Below are 6973 nucleotides of genomic sequence, written 5' to 3' on the forward strand. Positions count from 1 at the left end.
GAAGAGGGGATTGTTCAAGACCACAGAGGAAGAGGACCCCAGCAAAGGAATCTGAGGCCCAGAGAGACACCGAGAATGAGGGACCATTTAGATGGCAGGTCAGCAACACAACCAATTACCTACTGAGGAACTCCAGCTGCTGTGATCCAAGTCGTGGCAAGCAAGAACCAGAGGAGCAGGCTGTATCCCGCTAACCCGATAACACTTATGAAAGCACAATTCCCTCCTATCATAATACTTTGGCATAATCTTATATTTATATTCTCTTATATTTGTTAGAATTCTGGCAAATGTTCACTTAAATCTCATTTATAGGCCAAATGTACCTTCAGGATACAGCTGTTTTGTGCAAGGCACTGAGAATCTTGAAATTAAATTGAAACAGTTTACCTACAATCTTGACCTTATTGTTTTACAGTTCAGATAATGTGCTGTTGGTAGTTCTTGCATCTCCCTATTTACAATATGCACAGTAGCGTGACTCAGTGGATTGCGAAGGAGGTAGTTGGTCACAGGAGTCAGTAGCTGATTTTTATGCCTGGACTTCTGCAGAGAAAAAAAGAGTAAAAGGTTAGTCATCCCACTTGATATTTGCAGCACTAGAGGATGAGCTTACTTAGCTATTAGCCCAGGTTGCTACATATTTCTCACCACACACTATCCCTAGTTTGCATATGTAAGGACTCCAAAATTCTTTCTTTATTTGTGAGGTTTCCTTAAAATTTTCCTGCCAGGAGATGAGATATGGTTTTCTACCATAGAACTGTCGAAAGCTTTCATTTCCCAACCCTTACAAATACTGCAAGAAATGTATGGAACACAGATTACTCAAAGGAGAAAGAAAACTCATGTGGATGCTCTTCACTGCTACCAGAGCCTTTTCATTCTACTGCTTCTCCAATCTACACTTCATATATGTAAAGCAAATGTTCTCCAGAGACAGAGAACTCCAACTAATTGAATTAGGCACTCTGGAGCACTTTTTGCTATTCTCTCATCTATATGATAGATGATATTATTGCTCAATACACAAAGGTGAGTGGTCAGTTTTTGTTTGAAAATTAGAGATTACAGCAGGGAGATGAGGGGAGCTAGTCTCATTAGTTGGCTATGCACCTGTACTCTAAAGAGAACTGATGCTACAGCTTGAATTCCAAGACAGACAGTTACTTCCATCTCTATACACAGCATGTTCTCCAGAAGGAATGGCAAGAAATGGGAGCTTGGGATGAAGGCTGAAGGCTGCAGCATAGAGTTTTGCAGAAATTTCATCCTGATTTGTAAGGTCACCAGCCATGGCTAGTTTTAGACTTGGCTTTGAATGGTCTTGTCCATTTTGTTTTAAGATTGTATTATTATTGTAAATGACATAGGAGTGTTACTCATGAAGCTTCCATTCTCCCTGCCCGACTTCTTCATTTGGCTGCATGAAATATAGGGCACTAATCAAAAGGCCCAAACAAATATAAGAGGGGGAAGAAAGAAGACACAAGACTTTCACTTCTGGTCATGTGCTGTGGTTGGGAAAAATAAAAGCCATGATTTTTCATGTAGTAAAGAATAAAGGAAATTAGAACAAGTCCTCTTCTCACTTTTTATTTTCAAAGACCAATGTTCACTCTGACAAGCAGGAAGAATGGTATTGCCTTCTTTTCCACAAGTCAAGGGAGGGGGCCACTCTAAAGTTTTGAAGTGGAGGAAGCAGCAATCAGAATTACTTTTCCAGCAATCCTAATGTGCTGAGATGTGATTCCTTGGTTGAGAAACATATCTAAACAAATTTTGAGTATTTCTAAACTATATTTAAAAAGGACTCATTTGTCACAATAAATAAGGTAGTATTTGCCTATTCTGATGAGTTGCATTACTATATAGGGATGGAAGGGACCTCATGAGGTCTTCTAGTCTAGCCCCCTGCTCAAAGCACAGGCATTCCTAACTCAACCATCCCAGTCATGTGTCTGTTCAACCTGCTCTTGAAAATTTCCAAGGATGAAGACTCCATAATTTCTCTAAGTAGCTTGTTCCAATGCTTGACCATCCTCATAGTCAAGAAGTTCCTTCTAATCTCCCACCTAAATTTCCCCTGCTGAATTTTGAGGCCATCGCTCCTACTCCTGTCCCCTACAGCCACAAAGAAAAGCTCACCTCCACTCTCTGTATAAACGCCGTTCAGGTATTTGAAGACTCGTATCAAATCCTTCTTCAGTCTTCTCTTCTCCAAACTAAATAGCCCAGGCTCCTGATTTGCAAGTGACACTCCTGTTAATACAACCCAATATGCTGCTGAGTTCTTCCTTCCTTTCTTTTTTTTTAAACAGGAGCGCAGTTGGTTCATACTCAGCTGATGGTCTACTGTAAATACCACAACTTTCTCTGCAGTACTGCAGCTACCTAGTCATTTCCCAGTCTGTATTTGTACATGCAATTATTTTGTACCAAGTGTAGGACTTTGCATTTGTCCTTGTTGAAGGTTGAATTATTTAATGCCTTTTTACTTCAGCCTTCACAAATAGGAGCAGCTACCAGAAGACAGCTGTAGTTGACAGCAAAGATAGGGAAGGAGGCAAACAGCCTAGAGTAGTAGAAGAACAGCTTATGGATTACTTAGAAGCCAGATGCTTTCAAGTCAGCACGGCCAGATGGGATGCACTCTGGGCTACTGAACGGATTAACTGAAGTCATTTGAGGGCCATTGGTTATTCTCTGAGAACACCTTCATAGTCAGAATGGTCAAGCATTGGAACAAGCTACCTAGAGAAATTGTGAAATCTGCATTCATAGAAATTTTCAAGAGAAGGGTGGAGAATTATTTGGCTGAGATGGTTTAATTAGGGATGATCCTGCCTTGAGAAGGGGACTGGAGTAGATGACCTTGTGAAGTCTCTTCCATCCCTACTTTCCTATGATACTACGACTTCGATTTTTGTTAGAGCTAATAGTCTCCCCATTCAACAAATTAAATTGCTGCCTTTGATGTATGTACTAGATAAATTCTTCTGCTGGCAAAGACAGCCTGTCTGGGGTCTTGATCTTCCTCTGAATCTGGCTTTTTTTTCCGCTGATTTTTTGTAAGTGATTAGATGCAGTATACAAAACTTATCACGTTATTTTATGCTTAAACAGAGAAATCAAGGTGAGCATAGCTGGCAAACAGAAAAATGCCAAGAAATTGAATGTAGGGACTTTGCTTGGCCAATTACTAACATTCTAGAGTTGATTGAACCTGAATGCTTGGAAAGTTAATTGATTCTTTCAGCTTACAGGCATATACTTTCACTTACCTAGCAACAAATGAAATGAAGAGCAAGTATTTCTAGCCATTGTTAGTAGTGGACAAGGAAGCATAGCCATGTTGTTTCCTGGTTGATTTTTTCATTCAGATTTAAATATGGCTGGTTTACCTGACATTCAGGAAAAAGGCTTCCTCCTAAGTATTTATGGGAAGACTACTTTTTACAAATTAATATTACTATAATGTGAAGTATAAAGTTTGCATAGGAAGCTAAAGAAAATCAGTAAGACTCATACATATACTGCTTTTTGGAAAGTTTTTCCTTACAAAACCCCTTGTTGTTCATCTTGGTCATGTCTACATGTGCCAATTTAAGGTGCACTATCCATTTTAAGGTGCATTAAGGGCATGGGTCTACAAGTAGACACCCTTAACGAGTGTTAAAAATGGTGATTTTAGGTTAGTCACACCTAAATTTGATACCTACAGAAGTATCAAATTTAGGCGTGAATAGCTAAAGCACCTTAACGCATGTGTAGATGCGCTAAGGCACATTAACACTGTGTATGTCAACTGACTTGGGACTAACTTTAGTTCCAAGTCCGTTTGCCTACCGCTTTAATGCACCTTAGCGCGTGCACATGTAGATGTGTGCCTGTGTATTAGGCAAATGCACATTAAGTTTAGGTGCACGTAAAAGCATGTGTAGACATGCCCCTTTTTGTGAAACAGGTTAATGCACCTGCATGCTTAATTAATTGAGACAACATCCAGAGCCACCCCTAGGGGTGTGCAGAGTCTGGGGCATATCAGCCCGTGTGGGGTTGGGGGGTAGTAAGTTGCCAGAGTGTGGAGTGGGCGCGAGTGGAGGAGCATGGTGAGGGGAGCTGGGGGGAGCAGTGGTGAGCAGCAGGAGCGTGGAGCCGGTGGTGCATGGCGGCTACAGTGGGGCCTGTATGGCACTGTCCGTAGGACCCCCAGAATGCGAGGCCCGGGGTGGTCACCCTGAGTCACTTCTCTCAGGGACAGCCCTGACAACATCACAAAACCATAGCATCAGAAGCTACCAAAGTAAATTGTGGAAGATCTGCCAAAAACCTCATATAAACTATTCAGATTATGGCAGGAAATTGTTATTTCTCCAATGAAAATAAACTAGCTTGGCAAGAAACGTGAGGGAAGACTCGCTGAAAAACCAGGAGTGTTCCTGGAAAACTTTTCTGTCTCAGAAAACAATCCCTTCCCATTTCAACTCGCACGGACTCAACTTCCCCAAAATGGACAAGCTTAATCAAAACGGAAACACAAAAGGTCCAAAGGGACTTGAAATCTGAAAAGTGCTTTTAACTGATATGAATTCTTCTTATTGTATTATTTTGATTTTAAGTTGACTCTTTCTCTTAGAAACAACCATAAAAATCATGGTCAACTTATGTGAAAAACTGATCTATAACCACAACTATATAACAGTAGCATAAATGTAGTAACATGAGCTGACAGGAAGTCATATAGTGTCGTATATATGTCAGAAGAGTGAATGTCTGAAAAACTTAAAATGGATTTTGAATATGGTTATTTATTTATTTTTGGAGTGAATTGTGCATTTATTGTTTGGGAAAGACTAATGAAAATTTCTAGCACTAAGTTAAAAAAAGAACTGAGGCTAAATTTTAAATGTTTAAGACAACTATATGTTTCACTCTTCCAAAGCACAATTTAGCTCACGGCAAATCTGAGCTGACATCTGCTCTTAACAGTGGTATATGTCGGGACCCAGGGCAGCCGGCCAGCAGCTCTCCCTGACTCCCACCCGGGCAGTTAAGGGTCCATCAGGCGGGTACTTGTGACGCATGGAGTGGAATTAATTAGGCGGACGCTTATCGGTCGCAAAGCAAGATTATTTACTCACGCCGTCAAGGTGGTGAAAGACGGAGGTCAGATATACTTAGTTAGTTACAGCTTAGAGTTCGTTCGGTCAGTCTGCAGACATATATACGGTCCGGCGGTTGGCGGGTTCAGGCTTATCGGGCATGCGGGTCAAGGGTACGCCAGGGAGGTTGCGGCGGGAAGACGCTGACAACTGATCAAATTGTCAGATTTACTCTAAGGCGTGGACAGAGTTGTCTTCGACTTTGGCGGAAATGCAGCAGGGTTTTGTTTGTATGATAGCCAATTGTTTTTCGCCACGTCATAAATTTAATTAGAATCGTCAATTATCTCTAGGGATTTGTAGCAGGGCTACCCCTTTTCGGCCTGACCAATCATAAATCATGGGTTAAGTTTCGTTTCTTTAGAAGTTTCATTTCTTGGTTGTGACGCAGCCATAAATCTCTTTTGTTAGCATGCACAGTAAAAAAAAAAAAACTGTTACCAACAAGGATTTTTCTTTAACCCTTAGTTGGCTTCAGTGTGGACTAAAACTGTTTTTGATTAATGTATTTCTTGCTTGTGGCATGGGCAGTACTTAATTTGGTTGTGACAGTATAAACAAAATCATCTTTCTCCTTCCCCACAATCCCTCAAAAATTAGGAAAATTTAAATTTTGAACTCCTAAAACCAGAGCTGTTTAGATCCAGGATTTTGGCTGCACACATCATAGAATTTGAATCAGAACTACAATTCAAGTCTGGATTTTTAATAAGGGCCTATGACTAGTTTCCATTTAACTAAAAATATCCTTGTAGCTCACTTCATGATATATGGATTTTTTGGCTGAAGACAATACAATGAACCTTGGGTAAAATTATTTTTAGGTACAGAGGATGCTTTTTGCATTTTAATATTTTTAGTGCATTGAACCCCCTGGGTCTTTTTCTTCATCATTTTGATTCTCCTGTGAGATTTCATAATGGCCATAACAGTTTAAGGAGCTGTTCTTGTTATTGACTTATATTTGAGGAAAAAGCTGTTTTTCCTAAAACTGAACTTGAAAATATGGGGTTAACTAATATACAGGGATGACTTGTAATCAGTACAAAATGGAATGCATGCTTTGTAATTAGGTGTTTATTTCGTGTAAAGCGGTCACTTTCTATAGTCACCATGCCTCTTTGCATTTCCCCATTACATATAACACTTTATGTCTTATTTAAATTTCCAGTATAATTGTGTGTTGCTATTACTTCCATTGCCTTTGTATTTTCCAAATAAAGACACTTATGCAAAGCTAAATTAGCATTCCATCTAATGCACCTAAGTCCAAAGATCCAATCAAAAAACCCCTTCCTCAGTGGCTAGCTGTTTCACTTGAAAGTCCTAATTAAAGTACCTTTAATTTTGCTTCTGTGCACTCAGAACTGGCTTCAGCAGCTTGATACCTATCTCACTGAAAGCCCGAGGAGAATTCAGAAACTAGGTGGAAGAGTGTCCAAGCCCAGTGAGGAACCTAGCCAGCCGGGTAGTTATGTTCAGAGAATGCTGAACAGAGGCCAATAGGATTGGGCTCTGCAAAAATACAGTTCTGAACATTTTATTTTTAAGACTGAGCATGGTGGAGGAGGAAAGGGATATAGTGATTTCTACCTTTGATATAATAGTCTAATGATTAAAACACTTGCCCAATTGTACACGCTCTGAGAACTATTTCTGTTTTTCATTCAGTAACTCTGTGAACTCAAGACTCTCTCACCTTCCAGCTGAGGGCCCTAACCACCCTCCTGCGTGCACAGTCTCTCTTTGGAGTTAAGTTTGCAGTCAAGAACTCAACATATCACATGCCAAAATAAAGGGTGCCCATT

At 40.2% G+C, this 6973-nt stretch overlaps 1 long non-coding RNA gene across 3 annotated transcripts in view; it reads right to left on the reverse strand.

The window, feature by feature from the left end:
* LOC112550224 overlaps positions 1 to 5953 on the reverse strand; it is a 30748-nt gene extending 24795 nt beyond the window's left edge. For all 3 annotated transcript variants that reach the window (XR_003093944.1, XR_003093946.1, XR_003093945.1), the window contains exons 1-2: positions 5145 to 5953; positions 391 to 546 (exon numbers count right to left, since the gene is read on the reverse strand). This is a non-coding gene — a long non-coding RNA (uncharacterized LOC112550224). The remainder of the gene's footprint in view (positions 1 to 390; positions 547 to 5144) is intronic.
* Between the last annotated feature and the right edge of the window lie 1020 nt (positions 5954 to 6973).

Source organism: Alligator sinensis, unplaced genomic scaffold (genome assembly GCF_000455745.1).
Source record: "Alligator sinensis unplaced genomic scaffold, ASM45574v1 scaffold30_1, whole genome shotgun sequence".
Taxonomy (NCBI): Eukaryota; Metazoa; Chordata; order Crocodylia; family Alligatoridae; genus Alligator; species Alligator sinensis.